This window comes from Petaurus breviceps, unplaced genomic scaffold, assembly GCF_028583685.1.
Source record: "Petaurus breviceps papuanus isolate PSGF00001 unplaced genomic scaffold, PetGlider_PUasm1.0 90778, whole genome shotgun sequence".
Taxonomy (NCBI): domain Eukaryota; kingdom Metazoa; phylum Chordata; class Mammalia; order Diprotodontia; family Petauridae; genus Petaurus; species Petaurus breviceps.
The window spans coordinates 5,954,246-5,975,393 of NW_027187343.1; the positions used below are offsets into that span (position 1 = coordinate 5,954,246).

The 21,148-nt window shown below is 36.4% G+C and overlaps 1 long non-coding RNA gene across 1 annotated transcript in view; it reads left to right on the forward strand.

Annotated features, from left to right (window-relative positions):
• LOC138147004 (uncharacterized) overlaps nt 1-21,148 on the forward strand; it is a 249,683-nt gene that overhangs the window by 19,842 nt on the left and 208,693 nt on the right. The window lies entirely within an intron of this gene.

Below are 21,148 nucleotides of genomic sequence, written 5' to 3' on the forward strand. Positions count from 1 at the left end.
CCCTAACCCCAAGACAGCATGCATTCTGATTACTCCTTTCCCTAATCTGCCCTCCCTTCAATCAAACTCACCCTCCCCACCTCTTTTCTTATCACTTTCTTTCTATTTTCCTGTAGGGCAAGATAGATTTCATTGCCTTTATATCTTATTTCCCAGTTGTATTTAAAAACAATTTTTAACATTTGTTTTTAAAACTCTGAACTTCACATTCTCTCCCTTTTCCCTCCCCACCCACCCTTATTGAGAAGGGAAGCAATTTGATGTAAGTTATACATGTGTAGTCATGCAAAACACTTCCATAATAGGCCTATTGTGAAAGATTTAACTATATTTCCCTATATCCTTTGCTGCCTCCCAATTTTTCCTATTCTCTCCTTTGACCCTGTCCCACCTTGAAAATATTTGCTTCTGATTACCCCTCCCCTACATTTGCCCTCTTTTCTATCTTCCTTCTCTCTCTTATTGCCTTCCCCCCTACTTTCCTGTAGGGTAAGATAGATTTCCATACCCAATTGAGTGTGTATGTTATTCCCTCCTTCAGCCAAATCTCATGGGAGTTAGGTTCACTCTTTCCCTCTCACTTCCCACCTCTTTCCCTCGCTGTAGAAGCTTTTTCTTGCCTCTTTTATGTGAGATTATTTACTCCATTCTACCTTTCCCTTTTTCCTTCTCTCAGTACATTCTTCTCTCACCCCTTAATTTTATTTTTTAGATATCATCCCTTCATATTCAACTCACTCTGTGCCCTCTAGTCTATACATGCATACATACATACACACACACACACACACACACATATATATACGCATATACATATCTATCTCTCTCTATATTCCCTCCAACTGCCCTAATACTGAGAAAAATCACATGAACAACAAATAGCATCTTTCCACGTAGGAATGCAAACAGTTCAATTTTAGTAAGTCCCTTATGATTTATCTTTTCTGCTTACCTTTTCATACTTCTCTTGATTCTTGTATTTGGAAGTCTTATTTTCTATTCAGCTCTTCTGTTATTTTATAAAGAATGCTTGGAAGTCCTCTATTTCATTGAATATCTGTTTTCTCTTGAAGTATTATACTCAGTTTTGTTGGGTAGGTGATTCTTGGTTTTAATCCTAGCTCCTTGGACTTCTGGAATATCATATTCCAGGCCTTCCGATACTTTAATGTAGAAACGGCTAGAACTTGTGTTATCTTGATTGTGTTTCCAAAATACTTGAATTATTTCTTTCTGGCTCGTTGGGTATTTTCTCCTTGACCTGGGAATTCTGGAATTTGGCTACAATATTCCTAAGAGTTTTCTTTTTAGGATCTCTTTCAGGAGGTGATTGGTAGATTCTTTAAATTTCTCTTTTTGCCCTCTGGTTCTAGAACATCAGGGCAGTTTTCCTTGATAATTTCTTGAAAGTTGATGTCTAGGCTCTTATTTTGATCATGCCTTTCAGGTAGTCTAATAATTTTAATGGTCTCTCCTGGATCTATTTTCCATTGAGATACTTCATATTATCATGTATTTTTTCATTCTTCTGGTTTTATTTTATAATTTCTTGATTTCTCATAGAGTCATTAGCTTCCATTTGCTTCATTCTAATTTTTTTATGCTTTTTTTTTTTTAATTTTTTTTTGGGGGGAGGGCAGTTGGGGTTAAGTGACTTGCCCAAGTTCACATGGCTAGTTTTTGTGTTGTGTCTGAGGCCAGATTTGAACTCAGGTCCTCCTGACTCCAGGGCCGGTGCTCTGTTCACTGCGCCACCTAACTGTCCTGCAGTTCATTCTAATTTTTAAGGAATGATTTTCTACAGTGAGCTTTTGGGCCTACTTTTCCATTTGGCCAGTTCTGCTTATTAAGGCATTCTTTTCCTCGTTTTTTTGGAACTCTTTTGCCATTTGTGTTAGTCAAATTTTTAAGGTGTTATTTTCTTAAGTAGTTTTGGGTTTCCTTTAGTAAATTGTTGACTCATTTTTCGTGATTTTCTTGCATTACTCATATCTCTACCCAATTTTTCTACTTCTCTTACTTGATTTTCAAAATCCTTTTTGAGCTCTTCCATGGCCTGAAACCAATTCATATTTTTCTTGGAGGCTTTGGATGTTGGAGCTTTGACTTAGTTTACTTATTTTGCTTGTATGTTTTGATCTTCCTTGTCATCAAAGTAAGATTCTATAGTCTGATTTTCTTTTCTGTTGTTTGCTTATTTCCCCAGTCAGTTACTTGACTTTTTAACTCTTTGTTAAGGTAGGACTCTGCTTCCAGAGTGGAGAGTGCACTGTCCTAAGCTTCAGGGGTTTTGCACAGCTGTTTCCAAAGATATTTCTAGAGACCTGTACATTTTTACTTCTTCCATGGTAGTATAATCAAAGGAGAGGTGTTTACGCCTTTCCTGGTCTTTGCTCTGGTCTGTGAGTGACCACAGGCACTCTTTTCTGCCTTGAAACTGTGAGGAGAATTCCCTTTCCATTGCTGCCACAAGGTCTGCCACTCCTCCTCACCCCAGGACTGTGACCCAGATCCAAACAAGGGCAAAGCAAGAAAATCCTGCCTTAGTGCCAGCAAAGAGATCCCTGCAATCCCTCTCTCATCAGCTGCTTGATTCCTCCAGCATCTTGGGGCCCAGAGCTCTGGAAGCAGCCACTTCTGCTGTCCCTGCTGGGGCAGGGGCCAGACCACACTCTTCTCTTACTCAGGTCCCACAGACATTTCCTGTTGACCTTCTACATTGTATTTGGTGTTTGTGGGTTGAGAAGTCTGGAAACCACCACACTTACCTGTGATTTAGTCGCCTGAGGCCTGTTCTGGGTGTTGCTAGTGCCTGGCCTGTGCTGGCACAGCCTGCACTGCACTGTGCGCTCCTCTTAGCCTGGTACAACAGATATTTCTTGTTGACCTTCCAGGTTGTCTTGGGCAGGAAATTTATTTCACTCTGTCATTTTATGGGTTCTGCTGTTCTAGAATTTGTTCAGAGTCATTTTTTACAGGAATTTGGGGGAGAGCTCAAGCAAGTCTCTGCTTTCACTCTGCCATCTTGGCTCAGCCTTGCTGGGTTGCTGTTGTAAGAATGTTTTGGTCTGGGTTTCCTGCCTGATTATTCGGACAGGTTTCAGACTGAGTAGGGTACTGGATCTGATATTTTGCATAGCTCCTGAGGTCAGTCATATCCTTTCTATACTTAAGACCAGTCAGTTCTCTCCTCAGCCTGCACTTCATCTGAGACCCAGCTCAGGGATAGGAGTGATGGAGCTTTCAGTTGAACTCTGTTCCTGCATGAAATTAAGACCGTCTTTGCCAGATCTGGGACCTCTTCTTGCTCTGCTAAATAGCTGCTAGCGCTCATCTATTCCCTGTGCTGGAAAGTTTAGCACACTTCTCTACTGATCAAGTTCAGTGTCCGCTAACCTCTCTGATATTACTTCTAGTGATACTTACCCATGCTTAAAAAAAAAAAAAAACTAATTTTTTTTTCCCTTGGATTTCTTGATTAGGGCTTTGGTCTCATGTGTTTTTTAGATCTCTGTGGTATTGTTATGGGGGAAAGCTGGCTATACAGCTTCCTCTTCCATTACTTTACTTCTAATTCATTTGCAAGATGCTTCCCTGAACTCACTGCTGTACTGTAAATATTCCCTGAATGATGACTTGAGTTTTTATAAATAACTAATTTAGATTTTATTTTGTTTTTTTTTTAAATGTTTTTAATATCATTATAGCCATACCCTGTATCCTTTCATTTCCCCTCTATCTTTCAGGGAGTCATGTAACAAATGGTCTTTTTTTTTTGAGAGAGAGAAAAATAACAGCACAATCAATGGATACATTGAAAAAGTCTGAAAATATATCCAATGTGTGACACCTGTGGACCTCCCACTTCCATGGGTTGGGAGTCATGCTTGATTTTTATGATTTTGATATAATTGGTTTTGATTTTTTTGATGTGTTCTTTCCATTTATGTTACTATAGTTATTGTGTTTATTGTTTTCTTGGCCATGCTTATTTCATTCTGAGTCAGTTCATGTAGATTTTTTCATAATTCATTACATTCATCTTTTTTTTTTTTCTTAACAGCACAGCAGTATTCTATGGGTGGCTGGGAAGAACAGTGGATAGAGTGCTGGACCTGGAGTCAGGAAAACCCGAGTTCAAATGTGGCCTCAGATACTATTAGCTATTTGACCAGGGACAAGTCCCCTGTTTGCTATAGTTTTCTCATTTGTAAAATGAGCTGGAGAAGGAAATGACAAACTACTGGAGTGGTTCTTTATCAAGAAAATCCCAAATGGGGTCACAAAGAGTTGGCTGTGACTAAAAATGACTAAATAACAACAACATTCTATTACATTCATGTGTTGTAGTTGCTTTAAACATTCCTCATTCAGTGGGCATCTACTTTGTTTCCAGGTATTTTATACATTTTGTAATTATTTGGAATGGGATTTCCCTTCCTATTTTTACTTCTTGAGTATTGTTATTACATGGAAATTCTTTTGTTGTTTTTTTTTTAAGGGTTTATTTTGCAGCCTGCAACTTTGGTGAAACTATTACTTGTCTGAGTTTCTTTGCTGATTCCTTAGCATTTTCCAAGTATGCCATTATATCATCAGCAAATTGGGGTCATTTTATCTCCTGTTTACCTGTATTTATTCCTTTAATTTCTTTTTCTTTTCTTATTGGTATTGCTAGCATTTGCAGAACTATATCAAATAATATTGGGGAGGATGGGTATTCTTGATTTACTCCTATCGTTATTGGAAAAGGTTTTAGTGTATCCGCATTGCTTATGGTACTTGCTTTTGATTTTATATAGACATTTTTAAATAATGTTTTAAAAAAAGTACCTCTGTCTATACTTTGTTACATTTTTAGCATAAAAGTGCTATAGTTTGTCAATGGCTTTTGTTGCATCTATTGAGGTTTTTTAAAAAATATTTTGACTTTTAATTATGTTGATTGCTTTACTAATATTGAGCCATCGTTGCATTGCTGATAGAAATCTCACTTTGTCATAATGAATGATTCTTGGGTAAATCACTTTAGTCTGACTGGATTTTGTTTAAAAATGTTTGTTAATGTTCATTAATAATATTTGTCTACACTTTTATTTCTGTGTTTTAACTTTCTCCGGTTTTGTTATTGTTACTTGTCTCATAAAAGGGTTCTGGTGGAGTGCTGTTTTTTACCTTGATTTTTGAGGATTATTTGTGAAGTATGGATACTGATTATTCTTTAAAAGTTTGATAGAATTCTCCCCTGAATCTATGAGGTCCAGGAGTTTTTTCTTGATAGTTGCTTCATAGCTATATCTTTTTCTTCTTTTTGAGATCTACATTTAAGATTTCTATCTACTGTTTTATACTTTTGAAAATATTCCTCTATTTATTTTGTACTCTCAGTTTTGTTAGCATAGACCTGTGCATCAATATGTTCTAATTATTCTTTTACTGTCTTTTGGATTTTTTGTAATCTCACTTTGCTAAATTTTCTATTTTATTAATTTGATTTTTTGTCCTATTTTTAAACAGATTAGCTAAAGGTTTATCAATTTTATTAATATTTTTAAAGAACCAGCTTTTAGTTTTATTCATACTTTGTGTATTTTTGTTTCTAATTAATCTATTTTTTCCTCTAATTTTTAATATTGCCTCTTTTGTACTTATTTTATATTTGTTTATTTGTTGACTTTCTGGTTTTTAAAAATGTATATTCCATTAATTAAGCCTCTATTTTTCTGCTTTGTCAAAGTATGTTTGCAAGGATATGATTTTCGTTTGAGGAGTACTTTAGCTGCATTCTAGAAATTTTGGTATGATATTTTATTGTTTTAACTTTTTTCACATAATTAGAAATTGTTTCTGTGATTTGTTCTCTGACCCATGCATTTTTTTTTTAGTATTTCATTGTTAAGTTTCCATTTGGATCTATATTATTTGTTTCTGTTCCCTGAACCAGTGGCTGTTTTTATTGTATTATGGTTGGTAAATGTATTGTGTTATAGTCTGTATGGTTTAGATTCTGTTTATATTAACTATTTCTGTAGTTTTAAATTTTTCTTCAGTATCTTTGTGCTCTAACACATGGTCAATTTTTATAAAAGTTCTATGCAGTGCTGAGAAATAATTTATATTCTTTTTCATATATTTATAGTCCTATTTATAAGATACCATAAATCTTTTAATGTGTTGTGTGTGTGTGTGTGTGTGTGTTTGCTTTTTGGAGGGGGGAATGTAGGGCAATTGGGGTTAAGTGACTTGCCCAAGGTCACATGGATAGTTTTTGTGTTGTGTATAATGTTGGATTTGAACTTGGGTCCTCCTGACTCCAGAGCTGGTGCTCTTTTCACTGTGCCACCTAGCCACCCCACACCATAAATCTTTTAGCTTTAATTTCTTCAGTAATTTTTTTTAGTTCCATATTTTTCCTTTTGTATATCTTTCTGTTAGATATATCTAAAACAGAGAGAGGGATATTGAACTTTTCTTGCATCACTATATGTTATCCTTTATCTCATTTAATGTTTCCTTTATTAATTTGGATGCTAAATCATTTGGAACATAAAATTTTACTACTGATAGGATTTTGTTGTTTGTGTTTCCTTTAATCATAATGTAGTTTCCTTGTTTATCCCTTATAATTTTTTTTGACCATTTGATTTTGCTTTGTCAGATAGCATGATTGAAATTCCTGTTTTTTGTAATCATTTGAGGCATAGTAATTTTTTTCCCATCTCCTTAAGTTTTATGCTATTTAAATATATTTCTTGTAAATTACAAATTGTAGGTTTTGTTTTCTCATTCAGTCTCTTGTTTTATTGGATTACTTAAATTTAAGATTTAAGAGTTAGGTTTATATTTTCCTCCATTCGTCTCTAAAGATTTTGATCATGTCATTATTTTCCCCCTCTTCTGCTGTAAGCAGTTTATTAGTTACTTTAGCTTAATCTTTTTTTAAAGATGGCTCTCTTTTCAAACCCCCCCCCCCCATTCCTTCATTTCTTATCTCTTTCACTTTAGGGTTTTAAGTGTTTTGCTTTATTAGTTCCTTTTTTTATACTAGTTATTTAAACCCTTCCCCCCCTGTATTTTTTTTTGCTTTACATATATATTCTTTTAATAAAAAATTCTTTTTTTTCTAATTCCATATAAAAATAATTTTTGACATTTATTAAAAAAATTTTTTAGTTCCAAATTCTGTTTCCTTCCCTTTTCCTCTCATTGAGGTGGGAAGCGATTTGATATAGGTATATGTGCAGTTATGCAAAACATATATGGGGGGGGGGCAGAGCCAAGAAGTCAGAGTAGAAGCACAGACTTGATGTGGGCTCCCCTCCAATCACTTCCAATACATGGAAAAAAAATGACTATAAACAAACTTTAGAGCTACAGAACCCACAAAGAGACAAAGAGAAACAAAGCTCCCACTGAAAGAAGCCTGGCAGTCCAACAGGAAGGGCATATTGTACCAGGCTGGGAGCTGCATGCAGTCCCACTTGAGCTGTGTGATTCCTGGCCCAAGGGCAGCCCCAACCAGTGGCGGCCCGGAATAGACTTCAGGAGAAAGAATCACCAGCAGCTGTGGTGGTTTCCAGAATTATCGACCTATAAATACCAAAAAGAAAGTAAAAGTTCAGTGTGGAACTTTGTGGGAACAGGGGGACCGAGAGCATGGTCCAGACCATGCCCCAGGGTGAGAAGTGGGAGAGGCGCAAAGACTCCTGGCTGTCTCAGGAGCTCCTGGCTTGCATATTGCAGGGGGACCAAGCTACCATTCAGACGGTAATCAGTCTTTCTTTAATCTGCTTGGATCTGGATCAGGGTCTTGGGTGGTGGTCCTGGGGTGTGTGACCAGTGAGCCAGAGCTTGTGGTGTCTGTAGAGAGGGCACCCAATTAATAGCTCCGGAAGCTGTGAAAACCCCAGCAATTTGGGACATAGCTCTCTCCATTCTGGAAATACAGAGTTCTACTGTAGCAAAGCGCTCAAAAGTCAGGTAATTGACTGGCAAGATGAGCAAGCCAGGAAACATAATCAAACCATAGATTCCTTTTTTGGGGACAAAAAGGATCAAGGCATGGAGCAGGAGGAAGACAGCAAAGTCAGAACTCCTACATCAAAGCACCCAAGAAAAATATGAATTGGTTACAGGCCATGGAGGAGCTCAAGAAGGATTTTGAAAATCATGTAAGAGAAGTGGAGGAAAAATTGGGAATAGAAATGAGAAGGATGCAAGAAAAGGATGAAAAGCAAGTCAGCAGCTTGCTAAAGGAGACCCAAAAATACACTGAAGAAAATTATACCTTAAAAAATAGACTAACTCTAATGGCAAAAGAGGCTGAAAAAGCCAACGAGAAGAATGCCTTAAAAAGCCAAAACTTGCCAGATGGAAAAGGAATTTTAAAAACTCACTGAAGAGAATAGCTCCTTCAAAATAAGATTGGAGCAATTGGAAGCTAAGGGCTTTATGAGAAATCAAGATACTATAAAACAGAGCCAAACAAATGAAAAAATACAAGGCAATGTGGAATATCTCATTGGAAAAACCACTGACCTGGAAAATAGTTCCACGAGAGATAATTTAAAAATTATTGAACTACCTGAAAGCCATGATCAAAAAAAGAGCCTAGGGGCCTGACCAGCCGCTGGCTGGAGGGACTCCAGATCACCAGCAGCTATGGCCATTTCCAGATTCATCAACACATAGATGCAAAAGCCAAAGTGAGAAGTCAGTGCAGTGTGGACTTTGGGACCAGTAGTTGGGAATGCGTCAGCTTTTGCCCCCAGGGTGAGAAACCTTTAAGATGCTGTGCTGGCACCACATTGCAGTTTCAGTTCCTGGCCTGCAGAGTGTAGGGGGACCAAGCACCAGTCTGAGGGGTAATCACTCTTGCTTTAACCTGCTTGGATTTGGATTGTGGTCTAGGGTGGAGGTCCTGGGGTGCATGACCAGCTTGCCAGAGTGTGTGGAGGCCTCAGAGAGGGCACCCAACTAATACTTCTCGCAGCTGAGAAAAAACCCCAGTGTTTGGGATGAAAGCTCCTCTGTTGGGTGTTAGAGTCCTATTGTGGCAAAAAGCCCAGGGGTCAAGTGACTGAGGGGCGACATGACTAGACAAAGGAAGCAAAACAAACAGAAGACTCCAACATTAGACTCCTATTTTGGGGACAAAAAGGAGCAAAGCATGGAACAGGCAGAAGATAGTGAAGTCAGAACTCTTGCACCAAAAGTGTCAAAGGAAAATATGAGCTGGTTACAGGCCATAGAGGACCTTAAGAAGCAGATAAGAGAAGTGGAGGAAAAATTGGGAAGAGAAATGAGAACGATGAAAGAAAATTACGAATGAGAGTCAACAGCATGACTGAGGAAAATCACACTTTAAAAAAGTCTGACTCAATTGGCAAAAGAGGCTCAAAAAGGCAATGAGGAGAAGAATGCCTTGAAAAGCCGAATTTGCCAGATGGAAACAAGAATCTCAGAAGCTCAATGAGGAGAATCCTTCCCTCGGATTTAGATTGGAGTAAAGGGAATCTAGTGACTTTAAGAGAAATCAAGATGATATTAAACAGATCCAAACAAATGAAAGAATAGAAGGCAATGTGAAATATCTCATTGAAAAAACCACTGACCTGGAAGATAGATCCAGGAGAGATAATTTAAAAGTTATTGGACTACCTGAAAGCCATGATTAGGGAAGGAACCTAGAAATCGTCCTCTAAGAAGTTCTCAAGGAAAATAGCCCTGATATTTTAGAACCAGAAGACAAAATAGAGGTTGAAGGAATCCACCGATCACCTCCTCAAAAAGATCCCAAAAAGAAAACTCCTAGGAATATTATAGCCAGGTTCTGGAATTCCCAGATCAAGGAGAGAATATTATGAGCAGCCAGGAAGAAACAATTTGAATATTGTGGAAACACAATCAGGATAACACAGGATCTGGCACCTTCTACACTGAGGGATCAAAGGGCTTGGAATAGGATATTCTGGAGGGCAGAGGAACTGGGATTAAAACCAAGAATCACCCACCCAGAAAAACTGAGTATCATCTTTAAGGGGAAAATATGGTAATTCAGTGGAATAGAGGACTTTTAAGCATTCTTGCTGAAAAAACCAGAGTTGAATAGAAAATTTGACATCCAGATACAAGAAGTGAGAGAAGCTAAACAGGGAAAAGAAATCATAAGCCACTGATCAAAGTTGAGCTATTAACATTCCTACATGGAAAAATGATAATTGTAATTGATGAAACTTTTCTCAGTATGAAAATAGTTGAAGGGCATATATATATATATATATATATATATATGTATATGTATGTATGTATGTATGTCTATATCGGAGGGTATATGGGCATATGAATACATGTGTGAATGTGTGTATGCTTAGAGGTCTACATAACAGGCACAGAATCAATTTTATAGGAAGGGATGATACTTAAAAGGGGAAATTAAGAGGTGAGAGAGGAATATAATGGAGAGAGACAGAATGGGGTAAACTATCATAAAGAACAGGCAAGGGAAAAGGGTTACAATGGAGGGGAAGAATAGGAAGGCAAAAGGGAATGGCTCAACCTTATGCTCACTAAATTTGGCTTGGGGAGGGAATGAAATACATACTAAATAGGGTATCTCACCCTACAGGAGAGTAGGAGTAAGGGGATGAGAGGGGGGATGATGGAAGGGAGGGCAGACTGGGGCGGGGGGAGGGAAGTTGGAAGTACTCACTTTTGAAAAGGGACAGGATCAAAGTAGAGAATAGAACAAGTGGGTGGTGTGATAGGGAGGGAAATATAGTCAAGTTTTTTACAGTATATCTACTATGTTAATGTTTTGCATTAGCTACACATGTGCAATCTATACTGAACTGCTTATCTTCCCAGTAAAGGTGGGTGACAAGGGAAGAAGGGAATGAATCTGGAATTCAAAGTTTTAAAATCAAATGTTTAAAATTATATATGCATGTGTACTATTATTAATACTATCTTACATGTAATTGGGAAAGAAGATATATTTGCACTGGGGCATAGAGATCCACCATACCTTACTGGAAAAGTCTAAGGGGTTATGGGAGAAGATATGGGAAAGAGCAGATTGGAGGAGGGAATATTCTGTAGGACTGCTATTCTGGGGTGGTGGGTAGGGGAAAAACGGGGAGAAAATTTGTAACTCAAAATCTGGCAGAAATTAATGATATGAATCATAAGTTAAGCATTTGAAAAATGAAAAAAAAAAGAGCCTAGACACTATCTTTCAAGAAATTATCAAGCAAAATTGCCCTGATAGTCTAGAACCAGAGGGCAAAATAGAAATTGAAAAAATTCACCAAACACCTCCTGAAAAAGATCCCAAAAAGAAAACGCCTAGGAATATTATAGCCAAATTCCCAGAGTTCCCATGTCAAGGAGAAAATACTGCAAGCAGTCAGGAAGGAATAATTTGAGTATTGTGGAAACACAATCAGGGTAACACAAGACCTAGATGCTTGTACATTAAGGCATCAAAGTGCTTGGAATATGATATTGCAAGGGTCAAAGGAGCTAAGACTAAAACCATCAAAGGAGCTAAGAATAAAACCAAGAAACGCCTACCCAGCAAAACTGAGTATAATGCTGAAGGAGAAAATTTTGCCATTCAATGAAATATCATGTTTCCCCGATAATAAGACACTGTCTTATTACTTTTTTTGGACAGAAAAACACCAGAGGGCTTATTTTCAGGGGAGGGCTTATTTTAATGAACATTGACAGCAATTTTAATAAACAGGTAAATGTGAACAAAAAAATGTACCTTTATTCAATAAGCAAATCACTGGGGAAGAACAGGATGACGCGCTCACTGCTGCAGCTCTGATTGGATGCAGCTCGGAGCGCGGCGTGCATTTCATGGGGGGGGGGCGTGTAGCGCAGGGGATCATCACTACAGTAGCAATCTCAATAGGGCTTATTTTAGAGGAATCTTACACAGTAAGGGGAGGACTTATTTTCGGGATAGGTCTTATTATCGGGGAAACACAGTAGAGGATTTTCAAACATTCTTGATGAAATAAATAGAGCTGTACAGAAAATTTGACCTTCAAATACCAGAAGTAAGAGAAGCATGAGAAGGTAAACAGGAAAAACAAGTAATAAGGAACTTATTAAAGTTGAACTGTTTACATTCCTACATGGAAAATTGATAATTGCATCTCATAAGACTGTTCTCAGTGTGTGGACAGTTGAAGGGAATATATATGTGTGTATATATGCATATATGTATAAGAGTGTATGTGTATTTAAATATTTATGTGAGTGTGGGCATATGTATGTTAATGTATACCTAGACAGAGGTCACAGGATGAATTGAATATGAAGGGATATCTAAAAAATAAAATTAAGAGGTGAGAGAGGAATTAATTGGAAGAAGCAGAAATAATTAGAATAAATTATCTCATATAAAAGAGGTAAGAGAAACTGTTACAGTGGAGGGGAAGAACAGGAATGTTAAAGGGAATGGAACAACCTTATTCTCATTGAATTTGGCTGAAGGAGGGAATAACATACACACTCAATTGGGTATCTTACCCTACAGGAAAGTAGGAGGGTAGGGGAATAGGAGGGGAGATGATAGAAGAGAGGGCAGACTGGGGTGGGAGGATAGTTAGAAGCGAACATTTTTGAAAAGGGATAGGGTCAAAGGAGAAAATGGAATAAGTGGGGGGTGCGGCATAGGATGGAGGGAAATATAGTTGGTTTTTCACAATATGACAACTATAGAAATGATTTGGGTAACTGCGCATGTGCAACCTATATTGAATTGCTTATCTTCCCAGTAGGGACAGGTGAGGAGGGAGGAAGGGAAAAAAATCTGGAACTTAAAGTTTTAAAAACATGTTTAAAAAAAATTTTGTTTTTTTGCATACAACTGGGAAATAAGATGTACAGGCACTGGGGTATAGAGGTCTGTCTTGCCCTGCTAGAAAGTTAGGGGGATGATGGGGGAGGATATAGGGGAGAATGGATTAGGGGAAGGTATATTCAGTGAGCTTGCTATTTTGGGGTGGGGCATAGGGGAAAGAGGGGGAGAAAAAATTGTTATTCAAAATCTCGTGGAAATGACTGTTGAGAACTAAAAATAATAAATTTTAAAAAATAAAAATAAAAAACTTATCCATATTAGTTATGTTGTTAAAGAAAACAGACCGGGGCGGCCAGGTAGCACAGCGAGTAAGAGCACCGGCTCCAGTGTTGAGAAGACCTGGAGATCGAATCCTGGGCTCAGACACTTAGCACCCACCCAGAAACACCTGGCTGTGTAACCTTGAGCAAGGTACTTAACCCCAATTGCTTAGGGGCGGCCAGGTGGCTCAGCCAGTAAGATGCAGGATGACCTGGATCAAATCTGGGCTCAGATACTCAGCACCACACCCAGAAATAACAACTGGCCGTGTAACCTTGAGCAAATTACTTAACCCCAATTGCTAATAAAAAAAAAAAAGCAGACCAAAAAAAATATCAAGGAAAATAAAGGAAAAGTATACTTTCATCTGTATTCAGACTCCATCAGTTCTTTCTCTGGAGATAGACTTCTAAGTCCTTTGGAATAGTCTTAGATCATTTTGTTGCTGAGAATTGCCAACTTATTCACACTTTATCATTATATGATATTGCTATTACTATGTACAATCTTCTTCTGTTTCTCCCCATTTCACTTTGTATCAATTCATTAAATCTTTCTAGGTTTTTCTGAAAGCATCCTTCTTGTGATTTCTTACAGCACAATAATATTCCATTCCATTCATAACTTGTTCAGCCATTCTCTAAATGATGTACATCTCCTCAGTTTCCAATTCTTAGCCACCTCAGAAAGAGCTGATTTAAATATTTTTTTTTCTACATATAAATTCTTTTCCTTTAATTTTCATCTTGTTGGGATATGGATCTAGAAGTGGTATTTCTAGATCAAAAAATATGTACAATTCTGCAGCTTTTTTGGACATAATTCCACTTTGCTCTCCAGAATGGTTTGATCAGTTCACAACTCCATAAACAGTGCTAAATTTAGTGTCCCAGTTTTCCACATCTTCTCCAACATTTGTCTTTTTCCTTTTCTGTCATATTTGGCAGTTTGATAGTTGTGAGATCATACCTCAGATTTGTTTTAATTTTCATTTCTCTAATCAGCGATTTAGAGCATTTTTTTCACATGACTAGAGATAGCTTTGATTTCTTTATCTGAAAACTATTTGTATTCTTTGACCATTTATCAATTGGGGAATGACTTGTAATGATTATACATTTTACTCATTTCTATATATATTTGAGAAATGAGACCTGTATTAGAGAAACTTGCTGTAAAAATTTTTCCCCATTTTTCTGCTCTTCTTTTAACCTTGGATCATTGGTTTTGTTGGTAAACTTTTCCATGCTTCACTAATTTGCTTATGGTACCTCTTTTTATATATGTCATATATCTATTTTGACAGTATCTTTGTATATGTGTGAATTTTTGGTTTATACCTACTTTCTGTCAAATTGCTTTCCATTGTTTCTAGTATTTTTTGTCAGATAATGAGTTCTAGTTCTAAAAGCTTGTGTCTTTGTATTTATCAAAGACTAGATTGGTCATTTACTTGTGTATTGTGTACCTAATATACTCTTAGATCCAAATTGGATTATCTCTTTGTAATACAGTTTGAGTATTGCCAGGCCATCTTCCTTCACTTTTTTTTTCATTGATTCCTTTGATATTCTTGACCACCTGTTCTTCCAGATGAATTTTTATTATTTTTTCTAGGTCCACAAAATAGTTTATTGGTAGTTTGATTAGTGTGGCAGTGAATAAATAATTTAATTTAGATTGAATTGTTATTTTTATTATATTGATTCAATCTAGCTATGAGTGAATAATATTTTTCCATTTGTTTGTTTAGATATGACTTTGTGTGAAAAGTGTTTTGTAATTGTGTTTTTGTCATTCTTGGGTTTGTCTTGGCAGGTAGACTCCCAAGTATTTTATATTATCTACAGTTATTTTATGTGGAATCTTCTGTTTCTTCCTGCTGAATTTTGTTGGTAATATACTGAAATACTGATGAGTTATATGGTTTTATTTTATATCCTGCAATTTTGCTAAAGTTGTTAATTATTTCAGCTAGTTTTTTTAGATTATTCTCTAAGATTCTCCAAGTGCGCCATCATATTGTCTGCAAAGAATGATAGTTACCCTCCTTGCCTATTCTAATTCTTTTGATTTGTTTTTCTTTTCTTATTACTATAGACTTTCTTGAAATGGAAATTTATTGCTGTGTATTTTGATTCCTCTCTAAGGTTCTGTTGTGCACATGACAATACTTTTTTTTTCTTATTTTATATTTAAATTTTAGTATTTAAGTTCATATTATGTTTCTTTTTCTTATTTTTTTTTGGAGGGGAGAAGGCACTTGCGGTTAAGTGACTTGCCCAAGGTCACACAGCTAGTTAAGAGTCAAGTGTCTGAGGCTGGGTTCAGGACTGGTGCTCTATTCACTGCGCCGCCTAGTTGCCCCATTTCTTTTTCTTATTGTATAGTTTAAAAAATAAAATAATGAAAAATATTCCTTTGATAGTTTGGTTGGTATAAGATTCAATCTTTAAATAAATTTTGGTTATAATGTCTTTTAATTATGTTGTGATGACCCGCTTTGAGCCCTGAATATTTTTTCACTTATTTAAGTTCTTTAGCTATTTTGCTATTCAGCTATTTAAGTTGTATTTTTCTCGTTTTTCTGTTTATATTGTGAATTTTTATTTTTGTCTATCGGATGTCATGATTTCAATTTCTACTTTTTTGCATTTTCCTAGTGTAGAGTAAATTTGTCCATGTATTCTATCTGTCTTTCCTTTTAAAATGTTTTTCTTATAAGCTGCAGATTGTAGTTTTGTTTTCTTATCTTTCAGTCTTTTATTCTCCATTTACATAGTTTACTACATTCACATTTAAAGTTACAAGGTTGGTTTATATTTTCCTGCAGTTTGTGTGTCTAGTGTTTTTGGTTTTTTCTTGAATTAAGATTTGTTTTAGTTTCCCTGTATTTTTTTATAAGTACTTTATCTCTAAGATTAGTTTTTCTCTGATTCCTTTAATGATATCCTATACATAGTCCTATATATCCTATACATATCCTATATATAGTCTTTCTTCCCTGCACTCCCTTGATTCCTTCCCTTTTATCTGTTAATCCTTTTCTGAGTTTTGGAGTTTTATTTAGTGATTTCACATTTCCAAGTTATGCTATTTTGCGTTCCTTTTTGAACTCCTTTGCCTTTTGGAATATATTTGTTTGCATGTTGTCTCTTTCATTATATTGTAAGCTCCTTGAGAACAGATAATGTCTTTTGCCTCTTTTTGTATCTTAGTATGGTGCCTGGGACATAGGCATTTAATAAATGTTTATTGATTGATTTTTCTTTTTCCTTTCCTTATCTAATTCTTCCCCTCTTTTTTACTCTTAATTCAGTGGTTAGTTCAAAATCCCTTCTCTCTTTCTCCCCTACTTGTTTTGTTTGTTAGTATTTTTCTTTTTCTGTACCTTTTTCTAGTGATTTCCTTACCTTGTTTTTTTTTAATAATTCTTTTCCTTTTCTATTCTGAACTTATATTCTTTGATTCATGGTCTGTATTATTATTATTTAGTGTCTTTGTATTCATCATAGCATTATAGTTTCTGTAGTACCAAGTTTGAGCTCCTTCTAATAATGAATTTCCATATTGTTGCCATTGTAAATTTTGCCCTATACTTCTGTACCTCGTTCTTAGAAATATAGCTTCTTATAATGAGAGAAGACATATAGCCTTCATGGTGGACATTTCCCTTTGTCTTAAATTCTTCAGTCTCTTTCTATCCCTTGCCCTTCACATGATCATCCCCCCTCTTCCCCACCCCATTTGCCATGTAGTTGCTTTTTTAGGTTTATGTTCTTTTACCATTCTAGGTGGCAGTTGCCCCCAGCAGCTCCTAGTTCCATTCTTCTGTGTCAGGATGTTATCCTTGCAGGCTTAATACTTTCAGAGGAAGTGATTGCTCACTTCCTGCACATTAGACCCATTGTAATAGGATCTCCCATTGTAGAATATATCTTCTCCTTCATGAGAGGGCCTTGGGTGGGATCCATTCCTTCCCTTGGGTTGAGACCTTTCTCTTTATTTCCTTTTGCTTAAATTCCTCTCTTTGTCATCTCTTCTATAGCCCTGCTTCCTGAGAACTCCTGGAGTTATTTTCCCTTTCTTTTTCATTCATGAAAATGACTAGTGTACATCACCACTTTTCCCACTGTCTTCTAGGTTATCTTTCCCCTTTTGCTCACTTTCTCATACCGCAGTTTATTCCCACAAAATATATTGGTGTACCTATAGGAGGAAGGCAGAAGAGGGTTGTGGTGTTTTAGGCATGTTCTTTTCGTTTCTTTTACTTTAAATTCTACTTTCATCTTTATCCTCTTGTGTATAAAAAATAATCTCTTAATGGTTCCTCTGTTGTTTTTAAACATCTTTAGAGATAAAGTGATTTATTTCATTGTTTTTTTCCTTAGTGGTTGTGTTTATTGAATTTTCTTATATTTATTTTGAGATATTTGCAGGTTCATTATTCTGCTCACATCTCTTTTCCCAGAATGCTCCAAATACCTCTTTTTTTTTGAATATCCATTTAAAATGAATATTAGGCTTACATTTGCAAGTTAAGCCATTTTTGGGTTGCATCTTGTACTCTTGCTTTTTGGAATATATTATTCTTTCCCTACTGCAGTTTTTATTGAGTGTAAAGTAGTCTTGTATGACTTTTTTCCCTCTTATATTTGAAGGCCTTTTTCCTGTCTGCAGATTTGGTTGTCATTGAAATAGTTGAATTTGGCTGCTTTTGTCTTGGAGTTTGAAATTTGTTTTTGTTTTTGGAGACGATATGTGGATTCTTTAAACTGGTACTTTGTTTTCTGTACAGAGAAGTTCTGGGTAGTTTTTAAAAAATGTATTCATGCTTATATTCTGATGTTCAGGTGTTTTGATTAATCCCTGTTACTCTTGGATAACTGCAATGATCCTTAGATCCCTCTATGCATCCTGTCTTTGAGATCAATGACGTTTGCTTGTATAGAGAGCACGTGCTCTTTTACTTTATTTTTTTTTTTACTTCTCTATCCAAATTGTACCTTTGATTCTTTATATTTGTATTCCAAATCTCTTGTTCTCCCTTTAGGTTTTTTGGAGAAACTCACCACTGTAGATTCAAGTTTTTCAATTCTGCTAATTATTTCTGGCTATAATACATGCTGACTATAAATTTTACTATTTGTTTCCTTCTAACTTTTATGTTTTGTGTTTCTTTTTTGCACCTTTCTGAAACGATTGTGGTTCCATTGTGTCTTGGTGTTTTCTTGTATTAGGCAATTTGAACCACCACCTTCACTGCTATTTCTCCTCAGAGCCCTACAGAGACAGCCCAGGACCCTGATCCTTTGAGATAGCAATGCTTTCAGCTTGGTGCTTGCAGCTGTCATCTTGGAAAACAACCCCAGTGGAGTTGTAGCCTGGCAACTGTTTCTGTAGGTCCAGTAGGCTTCTGAAGAACCAGAAAGTTCTTATCTGCAAATTCACTGTTAAATGGTTCAGCATCAGAAGTGGATATGATTTTATCAGTGAAAATGACATTAAAGAAGTGGCATCACCATCTGATTTTCTTTTGTACCCTAAGGGTCTTGGGATCTTCTCATCTGACTTGCAACTTAAACTTTCCATATATGTTGTTCCCTCATTAGTGTGTGAACTCCTTGAGAGCAGAGAATGTCTTCCTTTTCTTTTCATATCCCCCCCACTTAGCATAGTACTTAACACATAGTAAGGTCTTAATAAGTTTGTTCCTCCCCTCCCCTTTGTGACCTTTTTGAGGTTTTAGTACTCATCTTTATGATTTTAGTATTCATTATCCTGTTTGTACTTTACTTTTTAATTATCTTTCTTTTAAAATCTTTGGTGGTTTTAGTCTTTTTTCCTTGTATTCTCCTGTTACTTTCTGACTCCTCCCCATTTGATCATGGCCTTGGGGAGACAAGACTGCTCCTAACTGGCTTTTCAATACTCTTTTCTTCAAGCCTTGTAGAGTTTTGGTCACTGTGTCCCCCTGTTACAATTCTGTCACTTGGCTCTTTACTAACACCCTTGGCAATTTTACTACTATTGCTGCAGGACTCTACTTAAACTTTGAGCCTTGACCCAAAGTTTAAGAAGTGTTGAAGGGGTCGTGAGTGGAAAAAGTTTAAGAAGCCCTGCTCTAGATGACTCATATCTGTGTGTCCATCTCTGACCTGTCCAGTGAGCTAAAGCCTTTATCTCCAAATGCCTATTGGACCTGTTCATCTGATTGGCCTCTTGTTAGACCTCAAACTAAACTTGCCATGAACCATCTTATTTTTTCCACTGATAAACTTGGTTTTCCCTATGACTTAATGGTTCCTATCAGTTGCACCAATATTTGCCAGTTTCTTGCATTCAAATCTTTGAGTGTTGTGTTTGCCTTTTTTTCTAACCTTCATATTCCAACCTCCCATGTTCCTAAGGATTTCTCCTTTTTAACACCTTTCACATCTGGTAACTATGGCAATACCCTGAGGTCTTTGTTTATCTACTCTTCTCCTACCTGCCTTTAGTTTGCTTCTAGGTTAATATTTCTTATTTGGTCTGGTTTAGAACTCTTAAGTGACTCACTATTGTCTACCCATTGAAATTTGGACTTGCTTAATTGCTATTCAAGACTCATAATAATCTGATGTGATTGTGTCTTTACCAGTCTCTTTTACATTATTTTCTTTTATGTATGCTATGCTAGAGTGTGGATTGTACAGAGAACTCCTGTTCTGTGAACATACTCTGTAGGTTTCCACTTTTATGCATTTGTTCTTAAAGTTCCCTCTAGCTAGAATACCCTCTTGGCCTGCTTAATTTCATGGTCCATTAAAGATTAACTCAGATGCTACCTTTTATGTAAAGTTATTTCCTGATCATACCTTTCAATCAGGTAGTAAGTCAGCAACAAAAGAAGGGGAGGGAACAAGCATTTATTAAGTGCCTACTATATGCTAGGCACTGTGCTAAGGGCTTTAATTACCATTATCTCATTTAATCCTCACAGCAACCATGTGAATTATAGGTGTTATTATTCCCACTTGACAGTTGAGGAAACAGGCAGTGTTTGTGACCTACCCAGGTTCACATAGCTATTAAGTGTCTGAGGCTGTTTCAGTATTAGTTCTCTAGCTTGAACCTTGGAACTCTTCCTTCCTTCCTTCCTTCCTTCCTTCCTTCCTTCCTTCCTTCCTTCCTTTCTTCCTTCCTCCCCCCCTCCCTTCCTCTCTCCCTCTCTCCTTTCATGTAAATGAAAGCTTAATATTAAATATTAAAATATTAAATGTAACCTTAATATTAACCTGTTTGATAAATAGGAGTTCATCAACTACAGCCCTAGTTTAGAGGACCATCAGCAAAGTGTTTTGTCTCTGTGCAGTCTAGGCTTTCAGACATTATCATCTGCTTTGCTACTAAGAACCCTTGGGCTTTTTTTCATCTACCCTGCCATAGAATTCTGTATATGTTCTCTCTTCCAATTACAATGTTAACTCCTTGAGCACGTGGACTGTCTCATTTTACTATTTGTATCCTTACTGCTTGGAACACAGTAAATGCTTATTCATGCATTTATTCACAAGAGCTAGTGTGACATCTAAACTTTTGTCCTTTAGCAGCTTATAGGTAGTTTAGAACATAAATTGGCATTGAATATGCTATCTAGCATAGTATTTGTTTGATGTTTAAATTAGGCTGAGGTTTGTTTTTTGGGAGGTGGTGGAGTTCTCTAAGGGATGTCTTTAAATGAACAGATAGTCATAGAATTATAGAATCTTAGAATTAGATCAAACTTCAAAGATGATCTTGTCCAACCTCTACCCCAGTCATAAATACTGTCTGCAACATTTAATGATAAGAACTAATCATTTATTTCTATTTGAAGACTTCTAACCATTGGGAATTGTCTTCTGAGAGTACCTACTTAATTTTGGAACAGATTTAATGGTTAGGGAATTTTTCTTCAGTATTGGGCTGAAATTTTCTTTTGGAAAGAGAAACTTAGATATTTTTGTAAAACTTTTTATTTCATCG